The sequence below is a fragment of the Coturnix japonica genome, chromosome 26 (genome assembly GCF_001577835.2).
Source record: "Coturnix japonica isolate 7356 chromosome 26, Coturnix japonica 2.1, whole genome shotgun sequence".
NCBI lineage: Eukaryota > Metazoa > Chordata > Aves > Galliformes > Phasianidae > Coturnix > Coturnix japonica.
Window position 1 is genome coordinate 3,213,447 of NC_029541.1, and position 23,713 is coordinate 3,237,159.

Below are 23,713 nucleotides of genomic sequence, written 5' to 3' on the forward strand. Positions count from 1 at the left end.
TTTTAGACCTTTAAAGTACAAATATGGATTTCAAACATATCAGGGGAACAAATTAACTTAGAAAAATGGCTGTACTTTCCAAGGTTGCACCTGCCATGAAATTGCTCCAAGTTTGCATTTTCCCTTAGTCTCCAGTGTGTCATTACAACAGATTGATCGCCTTCCTCTCCCCGGCAACTCCCCCATTAGAGGGTTATTGTATGGAAATTAATGGGAGGCTAGAAACATTCCTTTTGCAGCTGCAGTAGTAGAAGTCAGTTCTGATTAAGCACTCCAAACCCAGCAGGCTGGGCTGATCTCTTTGCTTTCGCTCCCTCTTTTATTATCACCAGTGTCAAGTTTTGTTACTTTCTCCATTCCCCTGGCACTCCCACTGCATCCTCGTGTAATAATAGGGGTTATTTCTTTATGTGCACATCTATTTATTTTGAATGCATACCGATGGATTCTCACTGGTGCAAAGTCCCCTTACACCACCTGTAACACGGCTGGAAGAATCATTTCTGCTCCATGCAAAGGCCTGTTAATGCTGCTGAGCAGAGTAAGGGAGCACTCAAGGAAACGAATATCAGTGTCATAAATCTCTCTGTTCAATTACCCCTACAGAAGTGACACCTGATGCTGCATTTCATGTGTACCTGCTCCATCTCTCATTCATCTCGCTGTTTCCTAACCTGCCCACTCTGACCCACTTCTCTTTGTGCACTGGCAAACAGCAAAGTGGCTCTCATAAGAAAAAAAGAGCCCACATGTTTCAAAAGAGAGAAATTAATCAAAGCTGTGATGAGAGAGACTTGGGGGGATGCCTGTAAAACTCATGGCCAGGTACAATGCTTGGAAGGCAGCACGGTTCTATTGCCCTGAGAGTTTCCTCTGCAAACAATGAACTCAGCGTATATAAAAACACAGGGAGGGAAGTTTCTTTTTAAACTGACCGTGCCACAAATCACGCAATAATTGAAAATAAAAATGGAATTTCACACTTTGTCAGCTAGAATTACAGCCCTGCAGTCTGAAAAGGGAAGGGGACCCAGTTCAGATGCTGTATCTTTCTTGCAGCTGCCCACACGTGCCCTAACACAGAGCAGTGATTTAGGATACAGGCCCCATAAAGGTGGTTCAACACCTCCTTTCAGAGGAGGAAACTTCTCTCCACTTCACATAATGTAGAAATCAACCCCAATCAAAAGTGCCTATGTTATACACCAGCTCCAAAAAGCCAAGTTAAGCTTTTGAGAATGAAGCACCACAGTTCTGTACCTGAGATGTCACCAAAGTCACCAACCCAGGACAGATACTGCTCAAACAAGGACCACCATCAGCAAGGAGAAACCATCAAGTGGCACCTCAATGCACAACAAGGAAAGCAAAGCCTTTAAGGGATTATTTATAGGGCTCATAAAGATGCCTTTTGAATATCCATCAATCAAGCAGTCAGCGAAAAAGTCTGCTCAGCACACAGGAGAGAAGAAGGAGGGAAGAAAATTGGATACGGCGTATATGTGAGATGTGCAAGCTCACACAGATCTGCTCCGTATGCCAATGGGACCCACAGCCTGTTACAGAGCTCACAGAACCTGTAGGTCAATGGGCTGGAGATGGTCGCTGCCCTTATGGCTGCTTCCTTTGCTTCCTCACTGCTGCAGGAATCAGCTGGCGTGACCATCCACCCTGCACTGCACTCCAGCAAATGCACATCTTTGCATTTCTTTCCAAAGTGACATCCATTTAATGACAAAGTACTGCACTATACAACCCACCATTTATCTCACTAAATGGCCTCCGAAAAGCTCTGACAAATGTATTTAACACGAGGACATCTATTAATTAATAAGTACATTACTTCGCAATCAATACTCGGTTGATGGTATTGTTTAAATTATACACGTCTGATGGTTCCTGCCTTCCTCATCTGCTTTAAGGCATGTCTTGAAACTGAGCAGTGCAGAACAGCTTTGCATTTCAGAAGTTCAGTTCAAATTGTTTTTAAATAGACTAATCTTACGGACATATTCTGTTGCATGAAATTAGCTCTGATTATAGTCAGTTTATCACCCCAGCCTCTTCACAGTCCATTGATTAACCAGATACCAGGAGCAGTATATCCTCTTTACTGCATTTTTATTTTATTGCAGCAATGTTGTTCTCTGTTTCAAACTCCTGACCGAGGTGTTCCTAGCAATTATTCCTCTTGGTCTGCAGAACACGTGCAGACAAATCTCAGCCCCTGTCCCCTGTTGCCACGTGTATCATTGGAAGATACTGACCTTAATCCACAGATCCCTGCCTTCAGAGCCACTATGAGACAACAAATCTCCCTGCATTCCCATCTACACAACAGCCTCTGCTGTGTTGTTTATATACAGGTCATTCCAGTAGCTGGGTGTACCTATTTGCTATACCTGCACAAGGCAGAGGCAATAGAGAGGATGGTGCTCAGGGTGTCCTACCAGCACTGTGCTAGAGAGGGTGCTCTGCCCTCACCAAACACCCAGCATCGGTTCCCCAAAGTTCCACCTTTCCTCACTCTCAGCTTTGTCATGAAATGGTGGAACAATGTGGTAGGGAGCCCCAAGAAGGCAAACGAGGGCAACATGTGAACTGCTGGGAGCTGAGACCCCCCACCCTACACACAGGAATGCATTTCAGAAACAAGCTGTGTTCATAAAGGTGTTCTTCATCAGCCAGCACCTGAAATCGGGTCTGAGTTACTGGAGCAAAGAGACCCAGGGCTGCCACTTTGTTTTCCATCCCTTCCACATCAGAGGCTGAAATTCTACCATGACCAGATCAGAGCTCCTCGGTAAGCAGAGTTTCTCATCCAAACACTGAGATTTTGCTGGAAAAACTTACAACCATAAATTCCAGATTCATTTCCTATGAACGGTTTCAAGCATTTATCTAAATGTTGCCCTTTTAGCAAGGCCAGTAAGCAAGTTCACTGCAATATTCTTGGAACCTGGACTAAGAGGGACATATAATGCAGCCAAAGCACCTAAAAGCTGTGTTGCACAGGGTCACAGCCTGGGGCTGGGGCTGTAATCCAAACAACAGACTCCTTACCTGGACGTCAGGACCAGGAGCCCAAGCACACACAGTGCTGATGATGAGTTGGAGAGCAGGAGCTGGTTCTACTTCATTGTGTCTGAAACAATCCGAGATGCTTCTGGAGGTCAGAACATGCAGCCATGGAGGATGTTGCAATACCTGTGATAAAAATAAAAACATAATGTGTTCTGATAGCTGGATTGAAAATTAGCTTAAGGGTCTCCATGCATTGCCTCCTTAATGGTGTGAAACATAATAGCCTCAACTGTAATAAAGATGAATTACTTTTTCATAAAATGATGAAACTCCAGTAAACACTCAAGGTTTATCACTTAATTTGTCCCCAGGGCTCACACAGACTAGTTTTTTTTTGCTCCCCTATTTTTAATATTCTCAGTGATTAGATTTCAATAACCCGCTCCATAGTAATGCGTGTCTCATTTCCCTGGACAGACAAAATAGGCCATAACTTCCTCTCCGTTAGAGCACTAATGCTGTAATTTAGAACTTCTGTCAAGATGAAAGATCTTCCCAGGGAGTTGCAGCAGGCCCATGGCAACACTTCGGCACAGGGCTGGATAATGAAGTTTTCATTATTAAATAAAGATATTTTAGGAATGTCATAACCCATAAATCCATTCTTCTACGACGCAGCAGCGCATCGCTTTGTTTATCTCTCACCCATGGGTTCCATCCTGCCCTCCTCCTCACTACCCTCACTTTGGTTGCTTTGTGAGCTCTCTCCCAGTGGTTCTGGCTGGGTTTGGGACCAAGTGCTGGTAGGGAAAGACCCAAATCCCCTCACCAGAAGGCAGCATGAGCACCAACATCCAATGTCACCCGGAGGAAATGTTAACGCAACCCATCGTCAAGCATGGGAGCCATCAGGAATTACAGAAAGAGAATTGGGGTTTTATTTGCAGCAGGAAGTTCAGTACAACTGAATGGCGTGGAATGGTTTTTAGATAGAGGCAGGGAGCAAAAGCAAAGGCAGATTTGCAATAAAAATGTTTCCCAGGATGTAAGGCTCATTAAGATTAATCAGTGGGTTCTGGTGGAGTAACTCGCTGCCTTCTACCAGCACATGGGAACGGAAATCATGTACTGAACAAAGACAGGTCTACTCAACTATAAGAAACTATCAGCATCCTGCATTTCTACAATGCATTAGGAAGGCAACATTTATCTGAACGCAGGGCACGGGGCTGACTGCTGCTCAGTTAGCTGCGATTCAATTCAATGCAGAAAAGCACCCATTTCATTAGCACCAAGAAACAACCACTAGCCAGACAGTGAATGGGCTCCATTTGCTCTAGCAACTGCTTTGATATTGTAAGTTCAGTATTTTAATGCTTTAACTGCAGCCCTCGTGTCACATCACCAGGCTCCCTTTTCATGGGACAAAATCAGCTGTGGGAAGGGAGAAGGGTTTACTATTCAAACCCAGATCCCACCTTTAAAGTAACATTCTACAGCACAGGGGGAAAGCACTTGGGATTTTGAATTGCTGCATTTTGACTATGGAACACTCCTTGCCAAATTCAGTTGTTGCCTTCAGCAACATGAATAAGGATTCCAGGCTCTGCAGAGCAGATGCATCCTGCGCTGTTGCCAAAGGCAGTACAGTTGCATAGGTAGCAGAGATGACACAGTTTAATTTCACATCTTGAAAGTAGCCAAAGATACCACGCCGGCTGCCAAAACCAAATCCCATTGTCACATTGGGATTTCAAGTCTTACAACAATGAATGTGAGAATCCTATTTTTCCACTTATGAGAACAGATGCACCTTGGCATCCGTTCCTGGGGAACAGGGGCAGGTGTGCTGGATAGGAAAAAGCCAATGCAAACAGACTGAACAAGAAGCTTCCTGCCTCACTTTTCGCTGCTGCCATAAGGAGAATTCTTGGTTAACTACTCCAGTATCAGCCCATCATGTGTGCCATCTCATAATGATTCTTCTTGGGGGTCTTGGTCTTTTGGTAGCTTTGTTTCAAGCAATTCTGAACTTCACTTGCTCACAGCACAGGTAGAGCTTTTGATCAGCACAAATCAGTTTCAATAGGAACAAATAGGCAACGTTGAGGTTTCCAGAAGGGGATCTATATTTCTATGAAAATAGCTTGGAATTTTCATTTTGGTGTTCCCACGATAAAGCTCAAGAACAGCTCAAGGCAAATTAGAACCAAAGGAAATGTTGCACGTTGATAAGGATCTACGTTGAGATCTTGCTTTTGTCTTCCTTAAAGCAAATAAAGAAAGAAATACAGAAGAAAAGGAAAGGAGGATGGTGCAAGGACAGAACTCCCCCAGGGATCCATGCAACTTCCAGTTCTATGGCCACTAGATGTCTGTATTGACTCAAAATCACGACCTGGCCAAAGAGATGGGCTCAGGGCTGTGCTGGGTGCCACGTATCTACTTGGGTAGATAAAAGAAGTGCCTTCCATCTTCCCTAGTTTTTATCACATTGGCAGGGCACTCAAAACCTGCTCTTCTCTTTCTCTCATTATCGTATCAGAGGAATCTTTCGGGATGAAGTTCAAGCCACCCTTGCTCCCTCCATCAGGGAGCATTAATTAGACTGAGGTCGTTCTCACAGTGTGTTGGGTGGGTGGCTGGGCTGGAGCCCCAGTGCTGTTCTTGGAAGCTCTTCTATTTATGGAAATTAACATCTTTCATTTCACTTAATTAAAGCACCCAGAAGCTATCGAGCTCGTGGTTTTCAGGAGATTAAAGCATGCTTTTAGATGGTGGAGAAGGGCCAAAGCCTGAAGCTTAAATCTGAACCAATTGTGTATTTAGTGGGAAGAGAAGACTTAGATTCAAATGCAGGCAGCTGGGATTCAGGAGGTTTTATAACCTCGTTCTGCAGTTCCTAATGAGAATGGCCAAAATAACAGAGGAAAACACCGAAGTGAAAACCAAACCAGCATTAACACTGCAGAAGACAGTGGGCTTTTGCCAGTGCAACCGTGGTAAGATCAGCTCCAAGCCCTAGGCCACGTTGTGTTGTGAGTGACTATTTGAGGCAAGCACCTAAAACCATTTTAAAATGGCAAAAGAATTAATCTACATGGACTATAACCCACGTGTTCCAGCTAGTTTTAGAAATAACTACATCTGATATATACACAATGCAGGGAGAAGGACTCATTGCCATCTAAATTGGGCAGAAGTACCATAGGAAAGTGATCCTTCCAGATGGGGCTCATCAGCAGAGGTCAACACTGAAGGAGCATAACAAGAGGGGGAATGGCTGTTTATGAGGGTGGGCAGTGATAGAACAAGGGGGAATGGTTTGAAACTGAGACGGGGAGGTTTAGGTTGGATCTTAGGAGGAAGTTTTTCACACAGAGGGTGGTGACGCACTGGCACAGGTTGCCCAAGGAGGCTGTGGATGCCCCATCCCTGCAGGCATTCTGGATGTGGCTCTGGGCAGCCTGGGCTGCTGGTTGGTGACCCTGCATATAGCAGGGGGTTGGAACCAGATGATCATTGTGGTCCTTTTCAATCCAGGCCATTCTGTGATTCTATGTACGCTTGATAACTTCTTTCATTTCTTATCAGCCAACCCTCCCCAGGGATCCCCTTGAAAATGCCACAAGAAAATACTCTGTGGCTCCAACTGGCCAGTGAGGTATTGGAGCAGAGAAATGAATCTGCTGAGCTAATGAAGCTTAGATCAGAACTGCGTAAATACTGTGAGAAAGAACTTGCAAACATTTGTTCAAATCAAGGCTTGGAATTCATTTCAGCAGTCCCCACGAGTCATAATGTCTCTTGTACACTCTGCTGGAGCACTTGCACAAATGAACTGTTATTTAAAAGCGTATTCAGACAAAGCATCGTAAAACATTCAGGCAAATACATGCTCAGTTCTGAGCAGTTATGCAAATATTTCCTCCGATGAGTCACGGCACCAAGGACTTTCCCTGCTATCTGTGAACATGGGGAGCCATCAGGCTCCCAGTGCCACATAGATTGTGTAGCTCAGATCAGTACGAAGCACTGAGTGTGAGAGAGGCATCCCTGCATAGCCACCTCAATACCATTGAAAACTGTTCCTCAAACTACCTCCCAAATCATTTCAAAGCCTCTGAAGCCCTCTTTGTGCAGGGATCTATATATCCCAAGGCTGTTGCAAACATCTGTCTCAGCACCTGTTAGTCGTTTCCTAACATCAACGCCAACATTCCTCTGTAACAAGGGAACCACGGGTGGACCAAAAGGTATAAAAAAATATCACAAAACAGGGCAGCTGCTGCTTTGTAACTGAGCAATGCAGGACTTGTAAGGCACAAGAGGAGCTGAAAAGAGGAAATCCAAGATGCCAGCGGAGCACTAAGAAGTCAGCAGCAAGATCTATGGGTGGGAGATGGGAAGGAGATGCACTAGAGAAGAGTTACTGTGGGGTTCTGGCACTTGGCCCCCTATGCTGAGCTCCTGCTAGCTCAGTCAAGCTCAATGAACCTGACACGTAGCCAAAAGAGAGTCTCTGACAAGCTGGATCTTGAAGAAAACAACGCCCTGACAGCACTTGTATTTGCATAAATATTATTTAATCAGCTCGGTGCCATCTCATTTTCACAGTAGGCTGTGCCCAAATCACCTCCAAAAAATGACTTTGAATGCATTTCATTCTGGTGGGAATAGCTTTCGTTGTGACAGCTCCTGAAGGCAGAGGGCTCTGAGCAGAGGCTGTGCAGGGACACGGAGCACAGACACCCTCTGCGCTGCTGTTGATTCCAATATGTCTTGGAGAGATGCTTGCAATCACATCCAAGTTTGGCCTACAGGATTCCGTGCATTTAGCAAAGCAGTGAGCCAGGTGGATATTTTTAACACAGCCACTTCTATTCTGGGATTTGGAGACTTTTAACTCATTTCTAAGAAGCCATTCACAAGACATTAAAATTACGTACAGTGAATAGCACTATTCCTGAGCTCAGAAATAATTCCTGTGCTTTCTCCACACGGTGTTTCCAGGCCATTCCTATGCATCTGACCTATAACACTTTGCTCCTTTTTCCTTGAAAGAACAGACCTCCCTGCCTTCCTTTGACTTGGTAGTTGGACTGGGAAAGCTCGCTAAGAGGAACTCAAAGCCTTTGAAGATAATTCCTACATTGGTCATGACTGTAATAACGTACTTAGAATTACAGTGCGCTCCGAGCACTGAACATTAAAGACTTTGCATTTCACAAAACCAATAAATCAAACATGGTAAGCAATTCAACTTCGGGCTGAATTCAGCTAATAGGAGCAGTTTTACTTCCCCGGATGGCAGGAAAGGTTGTGCACTTGGAAGAACTCTGCCTCCAAAAGTCATTGCATCCACAAGCAGATTAGGCAAAGCCTGGTCATGCTGTTTGTCATGGCAAGATGGCCAGGAGGGGCCTCTTTTCCTTCTGTTTCTTGTGTCTTGCTCCAACCATGTTATTTTCCTTGATACAGACAGGAGCAGCTCCTTCTGACCCCACAATGGTGATAAGCTTTTGGAATAAAGACTTCAGCCAGGTGAGCAAATGTTCCTGCAAGCACTCTAATCAACTCCCAGATGGAAGTCAGGTTTTTAAGGAGAGGAAGGAGATGCTTACATTTGCATGGCATATCTGCTCTGTTCTCATGAGAATGCAAATACAGGCTCTGCTGCCACCCGGAATAAGTCCTGAAAAAGCAGCACAAGCCAAGGCTAGTTTCTAGCTTTTTTTTCCCTTTGCAACAACGTACAGATAAAAACAAGAGAGACCTGGTCCTATTCCTCAAACAAGGTATCTGCCCTTTGCCTAAGCTCAGTGCAGCTGCTGATTCAGGTCCAACAGCCACTGGTTTGTGTTAGTGATAGCTCAGTGGTATCCAAGAGACCTCCCCATACTGCTAACACCATGAAATGAGTTTAAAAGGAAGCACAGAACTCTACACATGGCTCTAGTGATGGCTGGCATGGGAAGCTGAATCAACTTTCTTAAGCTGCCCGAGATCCTCAACAGCACTGCAGGATGCAGCAGCAATTGCATGCATGAAGATGGCACACTGTGGTCCTCTGAATCCTCCCCTGGCTGGGGACTTGCTTTGTAGAAGAGTTGGAAACAAAGGCAAGAGTGGAATGGAAATTTACTTCCATGTAGATGCTCCCAGGTTTTAGGTGGAAAATGCACCCCACCCTCTCTATCTGCAAATCTGCAGGAGCATAACTGGCGGTGCTGTGGCTCCAGGGGAGATCTCCACTGTCAAGTTGATTTGTGATGCGTTTGAGCTGACAGATCAGCCCCAGGCATGGGAGGAGGTGGGTTTGCAAAGGAAGGAAGAAAGGAGATTAAACCTCAATCAAAATGTGTGGCTACCTACGGTCGGGAAAGGGAGAGGCAATGGGGGGAGGGTGGAAAAGTGCAGGGAAACCTGTATGGCCGAATAAGGAAGAAGTGGAAAGACCTTAAGGAGCTTCATAATTAAACCACTTCTAGCACAAAGCTTCCCCAGTGCCCTGCAAGACACCAGACTTTCATCCAAATCAAGCTTACACCTGAAGCAAAGCCCTCAAAGGCATTCAGGAAACACCAGACACTGATACTCAGATATACTGGGAATGTGCAGCTCCATTTGCAGCCACTGGAAGCTCAAACTGTTTGGTTCCCCCTGAAAATAAACTGCAGGTGATTTCCACGCTGTCCTCATGGCTGGATGAAGGTGGCAGACAGATATTTCCTATTCTGGGGGAAAATAAAGCAATATTTAACAGTGTGTAACCTCTGTAGGATTCATTTTGGCTGAAGGTGCATCTAAAAATAGTCTCTTGAACATCAATGAAATAGCAAGAAAAAGCATCTGCTCCTTTCACTCCTTGCTGGGTATGCACAAAAGTGGATGAGTGTGACCTCAGAGGAGAAAAATTACAGCTCCTCCTTCACAGCCACTCACCCGAGTATCCTTAGATTTGCTTATCATCCTGATCTGCAACTGAACCAACTGAAAACTCAAAGGTAGGTGCTGCTATCAGCTGGTAAAACACGAACACGTAGCCCTGATCTTCCTCCCTTCACTCACTAACGTTTCCAGACATCCATTTTCTACAGCCCCGACGCCAACATGAGCTGAGCCTGTTTGCAGCTCTAATGCTTCTGCCATTTATTTTACATGGCTGTCCACTGATGCCCCTCATTTCCCTATCAGATCATCACCATCGATCATTTCTTTATTGCTCATCTTAGAATCGATCTCAGTCGTTTACTTTTAAGACAGTTGTTGCTTCCCACCATTGCCAACTACCAAAAATCAACTAGGAGAAGGCCTTTATAGTTAAATGTTCATCACAAATAATGAATGCATCCTACAGGAACTCTGGGTCATGAGAAGCAATAGAAGAATCTTGCTGCTAAGAGCTGCACTGATAACATAGGACCCAAAACGCACAGAGGCAACACCCAGCATGCTTCATCTTAATCACCCAGAGAACTGAAACTTCTGAAATGATTTAATTACTGGATTCATACTTCATGAAAGGAACAGCTGTAATTATAGGTAGTTTGGGGAAGGGGGTTTCTCCCTTAATTCTAATTGCAAATAATTGGCTATAAAATGCTTCTGAGCATTATATTTAGAACAAAGATTCGTCCTTTGAAGTCGATATTTGGTTAATACCTCTCTGCAAAGGGGATGCACAAGAGAAGATACTTTGCTCCTAGTACTATTAACACTGTTATAGCAGCCATGGCAGCGCTCAACCCAAGAGCCAGACCCTTCTGTGCCAAACATTGTACTAAAATTCAATGGATGGTCCCTGCTCAGAGAGATCCCAAAGCGTTTAGAGGGTGAGTCGGTAACAGAAGTCAGGCAAAGAAATATACAAAGAAGAAATGAGAAGCACTGCATCAACCCTGACCAGCTCACAAAGCATCATTTTCCATGCCCTTGTTTTCTAATCTCCTTACCCTGATTTTAAATGATCTGTCACCATCACAAAATGCTTTTAAGATGAAGCAGGCAGGAGACATCGCTGCAGATTTCAGCTCCCGTGGGGCGATGCACATGAGCCGCTCTGTTAGAAAAATGGAGCTTCCTACCATCATTATATTACCTTCTTCTACAGGGAGATTTGTCTGGGGGACTTCACACTTGGACATGTGCAATTCAAAGGACAGAAGAGCTTGAAAGAAGCCATTGAAGGCTTGGGAAACAGCAACAGAGTTTAGAAACCTTGACTTGGAAGTATAGAAACCAGATGGTTTGAAAGCAAGGCTGATTTGGTAATCCCTTTGAAACGTCTACTGAGGGAAAGGCACGAGGAGCTGCAGAATGCACACAGAGGTAAATGATGCTTATTTAGAAGAAACCAACTAAAGGAAAAGCAAACAAAATAACTCCTTCACCTATTCTATTATTCGCCTAAACCTGCCACCTCAGGCTCTACCAGAGAAAAGAGAAAGGAAGCAACACTGCAAAGCATGTCCCATCTGAGACTGAGGAAGACACCAGCCTCTAGACCCACAGAGCTCTATGGACACCTCTGGCCTCACCAGCCCATGAAAAATACATCAACAAAGACAGCCTTAAAAGAAAGAACAAAAACTGGTTTGTTTGCTCCTGGAAAACGAAAAGTACATCCTTTCCTTGCCCTGTTTGCTTGTAGTCTTTGCAGTCTCAGAATTGCAAAGGGGGAGAAGAGAGACAAAAGAAGGCCAGCGAGAAACTCTATTAATTAGAAAGATGTCACATTAAACCTTAAGAGCAGCACCAGCAGCTGCCTGCACCTGGAGGGGAATGAAGGCAGACAATCAGGGCAGCATGCTGTGTCTTGCATGCATTCCTGCGGTGACTGCAAGTCTGTGCAAGGAACATTCCATCACCTGCCTTCCTGCCGCGCTCCCACCTCGGCTGCTTGGTAAATAAAGGAGGAAATGACACAAATGCTGCTAAGATGGCCCCAGAGCTTTGTGCTGCACTGGGCCTGCTTAGAAATCCTTCAGTAGCAAGGTAGCATCCTCTGATCAGCAGCAACACAGCTGGAGGAGAATGCGAGGCTGTTCCAGGACAATAAGGGTGGGATGGTGCCCCAACACCCTGAGCTTCCCCAGCTGACACAGTGACTTCAGGCACTTGTTGGTAGGAGAACAAACAACATACACGGGTTGCTCTGCCTAAGTTTCAACACCATGCATGGATAAGGGGCAGAGGACATTAAAAATGAGCCTTGGTTTCCTACTCAAGAGAATCTGCTCAGACCCTAATGGAGCACAGTACAGTAAACTCCTGCATAGTGCTGATACCATCCAGGGTTGAGGCACACAGAAGCAGATCTGACCAATTCCACATCCACACACTATGCAGGCTCAGTCTGCTTTGGGGCTGCTCCACCTTTCTGCAACACAGCTCTCAGAGCAAAGGTAAAGCAGAGCATTTGTCTTTGTGCATTGCATTGTGATCCCGAGCTCGTACTACAAAAGAAGCTGGAAAGAGCAGATAGATGCAAACAGAAAGCAAAGCACATAAAGGCTCAGCTCAGCATCTGCCTCCACCCAGGTCTCATATGCTGCCTGCTGAGCTGACAAGAGGTGTACTGGAGCTAGAGCTTCTTTTCTTTTGCCTCCTGTTGCCTTCGCTGAATTGCAGACTAGGCTGCCAGATGCTCCCTCATGCCAGAGCAGGATGAGTAATGGTGTCTTCATTCCTAAATGAGCCCCTCTGATTCATGCTACGTGCTCGCCATTTTCTCCAAGCTGCAGAGAGAATCAAAGTTTCTCATGGGTCCTCTGTAGAGGGATTAACATGTTAGCAAAAAACCTGATTGGGAATGTGGGTAAATAATGCTCTTTTGTGTGTTTGTTCTTTGCCTGCAGTTCTTCCTCTCAAAGCAAAGCCCATCAGCATTTCCATGGATATTACATCCATTACCATAATAAGCATGAGGTATATCTTGCTCACCATCTTGCTGTGCTTCTGTAATCTTCATCAGATCGCACCTTCAGCAGAGCTGCAAGAGCTGCAGTCATGAGATCATGCCCAAAGAAGTCTGAAGTTCATATGCAATGCTTTATGTATTTTACCAAGGAAAACATCCAGAGGAAACTCATAAAACGTCTGCTCTTTCTTATGTTGCTTCAGAACTAAGAGACTTGTAAATCACTGCTGAATGGGATGCCATACGCTTTTCTACCTCTATTATGTATTATGGGGAAATTAATAAGTAATGGGATTTGTGAGATGGAAAGCAAGGAAACCCATAGGGCAGGTGATAGAAAGGCATAATATAAAAGGCAATGAAAGGCTCTTTTAAATCACAGTTATATTAAGCTGATATTCACCAAAAGCCATGAGTTAAAATGCTTTTTTTCTCCCCATAAAATATTGAAGCTCCCTTCCGCAGTGACAAGCTGTGGTTCCCACAATGAAAGAGGATGGGAGGAGCTGGTGAGGAACCTGGTTGTACATCATGTGAGTGGGACAACGTGGTGCACCCGTACTGCAGCATCACCATGCACAAAGCTCCTTGTCCCATGGGCAGCAGCAGAGCTGATGATGCTTTGGCTCTCTGACCTATGCAAGGAGCTTTGCCCCTCTGCCCCTCCACTGAACACATCTGTTTTTCTCAGCTCACTCCATCTGCTGCTTCCATTTCAGCGCTGCTTTGCACTTTGCACAGCCCTGCTTGGGCATGAAGCATGTCAGTGCAAGCAAAGCCTAAACAGTGATAGTAAATCCCCTTCAGCCCTCCCAGAGCCTGCAAAAGCAACTTGTGTGTGTGAATCAAGTGCTACATCAGAAACCACAGTCCTGGTAACATCACCCCTAACTTCATTGCTGCCTCACAGCATATGAGATAAAGGAACTGAGTTTTACAAGTCAGGCCATGCTATCAGCACAGATTGGTACAGCAGCTCATAACATTCCTCCTTGTCTCACACCTGAAACATCAGGAGTTTTGCACCTGGAAAAGCCCATCATCCACTTGGTAGATAAAACAAAGGGAATGTATGAGGGCCAGAACTGAACATTATCTTTTTGACTGGTGAAAATGAATGCAATTCCTGCCTCTAATGATAGATATATGGATGGAAAATTACATCACGTGAAGGAATGTTTCAACAGAGAAAACTTAAATGCTCCTTCCTATCCCCCACGCCTTCAGAACCCGCCAGGTCTGATAGCTGTATCAATGTGATGGATGTCAATGCTCTCATTTACATCAGGATATCGCTCTTTCCATAGCCCTCAGACTGCAGAGATTATGTTGAATGCAGTGAAAAGATGTCAGTCTGCACATTCTAAGAGTTTGCTCTGCTCATGTCAAAGGTAATTTGTTACCAGGGTGAGCAAGAGCAGACTCAACCCCCCTCTTTCATGAAACCACATAATATCTGCTCTCTGCTAAATGAAGCCTTATAGAAAACGGTTCGGCGCTGAATCTCTACCTCAGATCACATCATTTTAATGCCTTTTTTTTTTTCTTTTTCCCTTTTTACCTCCCATTAAAGCTTGTAAAAAGCAATCTCTGCCTTGTGAAGAATTGTTTTGCATTTTGGAACCTCGGGGGAATCAGATGGGGGCCAAGTAATTATGAGGAAACTTCCCTGAGTTGAATAGAAATGGACTAAATGGGCAGGAAGCAATACAATGCATTAAGATAAGGGAGTTAAAATTTGGGAAAAGGCTCAAAAGATATTTTAACCTTTCCGTGGGCTTTAGCCTGCTTTAAATTGAATTGAATATGTATTTTAAAGGCTGTTTAAAACTGCCTGCTCAAGAGTGTCGAGATACCTTTGTTCACCAGCACTGCCTTTAATCCAAAGGGGAAGAGACAGGGTGCTGGCCATCTCCCATGAGGTTACATGGGACAAAGGGATAGCAAGGAGGGGGAAAAAGGTTCTATTAAGTGCTATTTTTCCCCTTTGTGTTGCCCCATGTGACTAAAAGCAACCCCAGGTGAGGACCCTGCACACATGCAAGGTGCAGATGCAGTCAAAGCACATCAAAAGTGTTATTTGATAGGTATAAATTCAATATTATAGCTGTGATTACTCAAACACACACCAATATTATTGCCAGGGAATACTAAAAAGAGACCAAAGTGGTGATTCTCACACATCCTAAAAACACCCATCTTTCCCAAAGAAGCCAACACCTCCTGCTGCAGATCTCTGCATTCCAAGGTAAGATTCCCATCTTACAGAGAGATGTTCCCATTCCTGCACCAAACACCAGTGTTTACCACTTGATTCTTTACAGTCCAACAGAGAACAAATTTGCTCGGCGACGGCGTGACAAGAGGAGCTGAAATTTAGGAGCTTTATGACACATTTTTACTGGGTGATTCCACTTTTATCGCAGCAGCATTTTCCTAAGATGCTGCTACAATTACCCATTGTTCCTCCTGTCGCTTTCACCTGGGCAAAACCCAGTGAATTAAGCAACTTTATATTCCCCTTGTCACCCAGAGAGATGTGCCACGTACCTCTGAGATATAAATCTACAGCAGCATCCCCCAGAACACATAAAGGCCTTATCCTTAGCTCCAGTGGGAACAAATCGGTTGCAGGAGCATAAAAACAAGAGGGTGGAAAGCCAGCATGGAGGCTGGAGAGCATCCTGCCTTCTCACTGTGCTCTGGGGAGCAGAATGAGGTCCTGTGCAATGCTAAGTGCTGCCCAAAGCGCAGCGTTCAACTCTCATCCTCCTTCAATTTTGAGGCACACAAGCACATGAGATAACTATAAGGAGTCTTTATTTAATGATTACCCATGTAGGGGTGACTGAAGGGGATGTGGCATTCACTCGACCCCATGTAGAGCTCCAGGGCAGCCCCAGCCCTTCATGTCCTGCACCTTGAACCCTCAGTGACAGACATCAACGTGATCAGAGGGGCTGCGTGTGCTCAGAGGGGGGTAGACTTAAACCTAGAAGGAAAACATGGGCCAGGAGAAAGGTTTTCATTGGGCTTAGCTGCTCTCCCATGTGTGTGCACACTGGATTGGGGCTAAAAGGAGCTGGCTGTTGTTTTAAGTCTCCCTTTTCTTTTGTGCTGTGTCTGGGCAGGACCCAGATGTCTGGAATGTGCCTTAAAACCGCCTTATCTACACAACCCATCATTACATGGCAGGTGCTGGAGCCTACTTTATTTTCTCATTTCTCTTCCTTTTCTTCTCCTCCCTCTTACTTCCCCCTTCACCTCAGGGTAGGAATTTCTGAACCTCGACCAGTAAATATCTCATGGCTCACACACCTGGAATCCACTTCTCTCCATCACAGCTCAGCCACAGAAAAACAGTGGGAGGAAGAACATGGAGAGCCACGACAGAAAGAACACAGCACCCCTAAAGATGAACACCTAGAACACTTCAAACAAGAAGCTTAGAAACGAACGTTAACTTGCTTTCCTATTTACCTGCCCAAGTCAAAATAAAACAGAATTCACAATGTTCCTTCATTTCTCCTTGTAAATACAAGCAGAGCTTCACCAACACACAGGGATGGTGGCAGTAGCAGGGTCTGAAATGAAGGAGTGCTGCAAAGCCTCGAGGACAGCATGACCATAGAGATCCTGTCTGACTTATCCAGGTGCAAGCTGGGCATTTAAACAAGATACCCTACAATAAGGGATAGCTCAACATTAACTGCACCTTATCACGTCTTAATTAACTGTCAAAGCGATGCAACGATTAGTTTTACGCCAAATTAGCCATAGGGCACCAATAAGCAAAAGCAAATCTGCTGAGATCACCTGTAGCTATTTTTGGCTGTTTTCTGTTTTAGACTTTGCTTGATGCACACTTGCAAAGGGAGACAGCAGAGCAGCAGGAGCAGGGCCCCAAACCCTGCAGCTCCCAGCACACAGCAGCGCTGTCCTAACTTGTGCCACTGGAATGAACTGAAGTGGAAAAGCCTGAGGATCACAAATATGCAAAGCGGCTGTAACTGTATCACCTTCCCTCTTCCATCCTGGAAAACATAGCCTACAGTTACGCTTTTCTGCACTGGAAAACCCCAGAAACCGCAGCACACGAGTGGCAGCAGGAGGTTCAGGTTTAATTAAAGGAAGTTTTAGCAGGCTCAGATTGCTCTGGGCTTGGAGAGTGGAGGCACATTGAGCTCACACCTGGAGGGGTTTAAGCATCACAGTGCTGGGCTGTACCGATGGAAGGGCAGCACTGGGCTCAGCCCCTGCCCAGGTCACTCTTTGTAACAGAACTGCACCAAATTCATTATAATTTAAAGAAAATCGTGTCTCATTTCCAGGAATAAGGAACTAAAAATCAACGTGCATCCTTCCACTGTGGCCCATCTGTGTCTTCACAGTTAAAGACCTACCCATACATACATACCCAAACCTGTGCCTCTCTTCTTTCCTATATTATACACTCAGCATCAAAATCTATTCCTTACACCCAAGCACACAACAGCCACGCTCCCACTTACACCGGGCATCCATTTCAACCCACAGTGGCAGCAGGACCGTGTCAGCTCTGCACGCACAGCCTTTGGGGATTCTTACTTTGCTTTATTGTTCCAGCTGAAACACAGCAAGAGAAATTCAAATGAAGGGAAACGCAATAAACTCCGAGCTCGCTGCTCATCAGCGCATCACCCGTTAAAGAGCAGAGCCCTTTATTAAAAAGGACACATCTTATTAAAAAGATATGAAACAAAAGTGATTTTTAATTTTATTGGGGAGACAGAGTCATTGCCAGAGACAGCCCGTGGCTACGTGTGATGATCAAGTCAAGAGGGAGGGCAGCGAAGCACTAACACAAATATGAAGCTAATAACTTTTTTACTCTTAGGGAAAGTGCCGTTCAATTTCTGGTGCTCCAGGCGTGTGCAGCTTGAGTGGAAATGTAGAGAAATTACATCCACCTGCTTCCATCTCTTACATCCAGGGCCACATCTTCAGCCAGAGTAAACCAGTTTATCTCTATGCAGGCAGATTGATGCCAGCTGAAGGGTAGCCTCTGGTCCTGCACTTCTGAATAAGAAGTTTTAAGGCACAAATGAGTTTTGAACCCCTTAAAAAGATGTTCTGAACTTGGATGGAAAAGCAGAACTCCCAGACGGCTCCAAAGCATCCTGCACCCTCCTTAGGGTAACGAACGATGACTTCTACCAAGGTTATTTATTTTTATTATACGTTTATAAACCTGATAATAGCTGAAGGTGAGTTTTAAGAACTGATTTTTATTCCTTCAGTAATACCTACTGGACTGATGTTTTATTTATGCACTTGGATACACACCAAATGAAAAAGGGATTGCTTCCCCCCAGCTCTGCACTGCTCTCAGCAGCAGGAACTGCTCCGCTGCCCATTGCCTCCTAGAACTTATGCACATACTTAGTGGTTTTGTACACTGTAGTCCACACTTGGACACGCCAGCAGCAGAATAAATGAGCAGCAGAAACACAAACACTGATATCTCTCAGTTCCTCACCAGGCTGCTGAAAACACACATAGAGCGAAGGTGAGATCATACCACCACTCATCATCCACAATGCACCTAACACATCTAAGTGAGTCACCAGAGAGCAGAATCCATCCCCCGTGGATATTGCATGCCCACGTATCATCTATGCATCACATACAGCCCCTGCTGCAGCATCAGGAGATCTGAATGTAAGTCCAACATGCGCTGTGCTCCCCTATGCATTGCACAAAGAAAACACCATGAAAATAAACAACACACAGCTGTGGAACCTGATGAGTCAAATTCATTTCTGCTTTGCAGTGGGAGTGAAGGGTAGCTGCTCAAATCCACTGGCTTTGCAAGGTTTTGCAAGCGCAGACAATGAACAACCTGCATGTGATTGAGAAACTGCATATACCTGCAAGACAGTGCCTGCTGTCAGACTTCCCTGGCTGCCCGATGCCTTTGCTGCAGTAATTCCTGAGCAATACATTGATGGAGCGAGTTGCTTCATGTCTGCTGCCCAGACAGAAATTAACTTAATGAGGATGAGAGCTTAGATCATGCCATCTTCAAATGCATGCAGCAAGGCTTCTGCAGTCCCTGTTTTGTGTTGGAGGCAGCAGACAAACCGCCTGGTGCATGGGCACAAGGCACCCATATGGGCACTAAGGACACCAGCTGCTGGTGGAGATCTGCAATAACTTCTGCAGATCAGATTGGACAGGCACGACCATCCCTTGGTGAAGCCATGCTGGCTGTCTCAGCTCACCCACTCATCCCTCACATGCCTTAACACATATTCCAAGAGGAACTGTTCAATCTGTTCCATGAGCTTCCCAGCCATAGAGGTGAGGCTTACCATCCTGTAGTTCCCCAGGCTGTCCTTCCACCCCTTCTTGTAAATAGGAGTGATGTTTCCCTTTTTCCAGTCACAGGGGACATCTATGTGTAACTCTGGTTTCTCACACATCCAAACACACTCTCTCAGAACACAAAAATAGCAGATAACATCAAGACAATCTAACATCTCAATCATTAATAGAAGGATGGCATAGTGGGATCCTACAAACAGCCCATCACTTGCAAGGTTAAAAACATGCTTCTAACCAAAATAAGTCCCCACACCTGAGCCCAACCTCATCCCAGTGCTAGGATGCCTGATCCCATTAGTGCTTTCCCTGCCCCATTCATTCCCAGGCAGGACACGATGCAGAGTTTTAAGGCAAACCTCACAGACTGTTCATAAGGTGGCTTTGCCTTTGGAATCATCGCTTACAGAAGCGCTAGAAATGGAAGTGATTGTTTTTCAGCATGCTTCAGATTTCAGGCTGTAACACAGCTGCCAGTCACTGTGTGTGTGTGTGTTCTTAAAGCTGCCAGTATTAGAGACAGTCAGAAGAATGAAACCTCAAGTTATCAGCTTAGATGCCATATGAAAGAATCCAAACATTAATGCAACGCAACCAAATAAAGCCAGGACCTATAGATATCAATACACAACCCAGGCAGTGTTTCCCCAGCTTGGAGAAGCCCACATCCACAGCACATTGAACCAACATGCCTGCAGCTAAGGGTCGTTTTCCCTGGATTTAAGTGAGCTCTATAGTGCACTTGAAGCTGGCTCAGGGTTTGTTCACAGCTACGATGGAGAGCAGCGCAGAACAAGTCAAGACAGCACAGAGCTGAATAATGCTGAAGAAAGGAACGTTCCCAAAGGCGTGTCCCTGGCTGGGATCTCTGCTCGATAAGCCAGCATGTAACTGCACATCCCCAAGGGAAGGGCTCGTGTTACTCACAAGCTGCAGACAAAAGGCCAAGAATTAGTTGACAAAGCTGAGCAGCTCTACGTGCTGGAACAGATCAGAGGAGCAGGTTGGAAGGAAGGTCTGTCTTCCACTGACCCCCAAAAAGCAAAGAGTGTCCCATGGGATGGAGCTCAGTGCTGTACCAGTGCTGGAGATGGGCACGAGATCAGGTTATAAAGCTGCAGAGGGAACAGATCCGTGCCTATGTGGAGGGGGAGTGGGTTGAACCAGGAGCAGGGATGTTATGTGAGCCCCCAACTCTTCACTTCAAAGCTATTCTCCCCATTGCTTGTGCCAAATGCTTGGGAGCTGCTCTCCACGCAGCACAGAGCCACCAGTAGCTGCTGCAGCCATTCACTGTCTATCTTCTATTGAGTTGTTCCCTCTCTATAACTACAACAAGAGCCCAAAAACAGAAAATTTGTGGCGTTTTTGGCTTCGCTCAAGCCATACAAATCCATTTTTGCCACACCCGGGCTTAACACTGCCAGTAAAGGGAGCCAGTAAAAGCTAGAATGCTATGAAAACCCTTCGGAATCCAGCGGTACTTATCCAAACTAAACTCATACTTTTCATGACCACATTTTCACACTCAGCTTTGTCAGCACTTGTAGTTTCATAAGGATGACGGTCAGAACAGCACAGAGACACATACGTACTCATAAACATCAATTGCTCCATCCCAGCGGTGCATGTGATTGCACAAAGAGATGTCTGTGCCCAAATCCATCACGTAGAAACTGGCACAGAGAAGATAAAACCACCATTGAGCTCTATGGTCAACTACAGCATCCTCTGCTTTCTTTGGGGGAGAAACACCAAGCAATGCCATCAGTGAGGAGGTAGGAGTGCTCTGCTGTCTGGGTATAACATATACCCACACTAACCACCTTTGCAGAGCCTCTCCATGCACCTCTCCATTTTGGGAGACTCCAGGTTTGCTGCAGGAAGAGGAGCTGCTGTTTCAAGTGATAATGAAGAAGCACGTCTGTTTGAAGGGAACGTGCTGGCACACGTTAAAGGTAACAAAAGTGTCACTGCAGGAAATGAAACCCAACCTGCATGAAATCATAAATAGATTAATTGAAAGAACTAGGAGAGAGCTCCATCTGCAAACACTGTCAGAGCTGTCAGCAGTGCTCCCGTCCGTGCCCTAAATATGAACATAGGAGAAGTCAGACCCAGCTGCTTCCGAACCCTCACGCACTGCAGCGCGTTGCATACTGATGTGCAGCCATGCTCAAGCAGCAGCCTGCCAGCTGCAGAACCGCCTTCATTTCACTTTGTTTGCTTAGACATGAGATCTAATATTCTCTTCTATTTGCACACCGAGCTGAGCTTTGCACTGGTGGTCCGAGTCAGGTAGAAGCAAGGAAACAAACGCAACAACCTCTAGGAAAAGTCTTTTAGAAGTGCAGGCAGTGTGCATCCTCCAGGTGGAGGGAACACAGCATCAGTGTCTTCCCAAAGCTGGGGACATGGCGTGATTTAGGGGCCTGGATCTCTTATCACATCAGGCTTAAAGCAGCGCAATTCATTTACCTGCACAGATGTGTGCCCAAAGCATTTTCAAAGAGACATAACCTACTGTTCACGGCTTTCTTAATATACAGTTGAAGACAAACACACTGTTCCTGTAGACCATAGGCTCCCTGGAAGCTCTCCCTCCCACCTACAAGAGTTATCAGATTCTTCAGAGCGTCTGTTATAGTGGAAGGCAACTTTTTAATGTAGCCCTAAACAACTGAACGGTGGGAGGAATATTACCTCCATATTTTCCAGGTAATAGGTTTCTCTGTAATTTAGTTTTCCATTCTGTGCTGTGTTTCTCTGTACATCTTTATACTATAAACAACACAGCTCTCTACAGACGTGTATCTCCATCTATGACTCAGTTATACCAGCTTCCTGCTATGTCCCCTCCTTAGCCCTGGGTTTCTGCCACATTATGGCTTGTTACATATCTCACCTTCCAGTTTGTTGCACTGCATTTGGCTTTTAGGGTTCCTCCCAAACACCAGCTGGGTAGCAACGTCCCAAATAGGATGAGAGACCTGATAAGTTTGGAAAGGCTGTGATGGGGCATGAGAGACATTGGGAAGTTTAGAACGGCTGTAACAGGGCAGCAGATGGGTGCCCCCAAACCTCCCCATCATGAGCATGAACCAACACCATGCTGCAGCACTGCTCTGGGGCTGCAAGCACAGCTATTGCATGGGCATCAATGGGCAATAGGACAGGATATAGTGAGAAGCACAGCAGAATGGAGGTGCCCACATGGATGCAGCCCCTAAGATCAGCACCAAGAGAACAGCGTGCAGCTCAGCGGCTGTTCTCATTGGGGTCTGGGGTAAATGATAGCAACTAAAACAATCTGAACAAGAACAAAGCAGTATGGATAACTCTTAAACTCTCTCTTCTTAAAGAAGAAAATGCTTTCATGGAAATGTTCCCTACCACAAAGACAGAATTAAACCCTTCACCATCCTATTTCTCCCCGTACTTCTTTTCACTTCTTTAGGCTAAAAGAGCAGCACAAGAACAAAACAACAAAACCAGACCAAAGGGTTTGAAAGCCTTAACAGTGCGCTCTAGCCCTCACAGGGTGATACAGCAAAGCACAAAGCAGCTCTGCTCCCCAGGCAGTCATTGCTACCGGACTCGTGGGAGAGATGCACAGGACTGCCAAGGTTACATCCCACAGTTAAATCAATGCCTCTAAAGGAAGAAAGAAGCCAGATGGGTTAATGTGGAAAAGCCAAGCTGCAGAACCAGGTGTGTAACCCAAAACCAACTCCCATTGCCAAAGGCAGAATGGGAAGAGAACAGAGGCAGTTTTCTCTTTTAAATTTGGAAGGGAAAAGGAGAACGTAAACTTGTGTGGAGCCTGGGGATGGGGTGAGGGCGACAGGAGAGACTGGTGCAATCAGTTTTCTTTCCTCTGCAAATTGCAAATAAGCAATTACAGATGAGAATACTTTATTTAAAGTTAGTGGAACCTGTCATCTGCTGATTGACCTCTGCAAGGATGTCACGCTAAATGAGGAGCACAGCTCAAGTTGTGGTGCTATCAAGCACCGGTCAATGCAGCCTCAGAGGGGGTACAGATGAGCTGTGCAATGCAGAGATACCCACCTGACAGCACAGAGCAGGGGTTGAGTGAAGAGGGAAACACTGCATGTTCACCTTCCTTCTGCAGTGCTAAAGAGAACATGCACCAGTGAAAGGCTGGCAGCAGAAATGCCAGCAAAGCTGACTTGAAGAAATAACAGTAAATGGTAACTCCAGTGCTAAAGCCAGAAGGGAGCAGGGAAAATGACTCCCTGCAATCAAAGGACTGCACACAGGAAAGGTTGCAGGGCTACAACCCTCCATGCACATCAAAGAGCAAGTGCTGCAGAGAGGAAGGGTGCAGGAAGGGAGGTTACACTGCACAACACCACAGAAATGATGTGAAAGAGAATTGAA

The 23,713-nt window shown here is 45.5% G+C and overlaps 1 protein-coding gene across 1 annotated transcript in view; it reads right to left on the reverse strand.

The window, feature by feature from the left end:
* Positions 1 to 23,713, reverse strand: part of PLXNA2 (plexin A2) — a 294,027-nt gene that overhangs the window by 248,520 nt on the left and 21,794 nt on the right. The window contains exon 3 of the mRNA XM_032449324.1: positions 3,064 to 3,207. The gene's annotated coding sequence lies outside the window, so the exon portion shown is untranslated. The remainder of the gene's footprint in view (positions 1 to 3,063; positions 3,208 to 23,713) is intronic.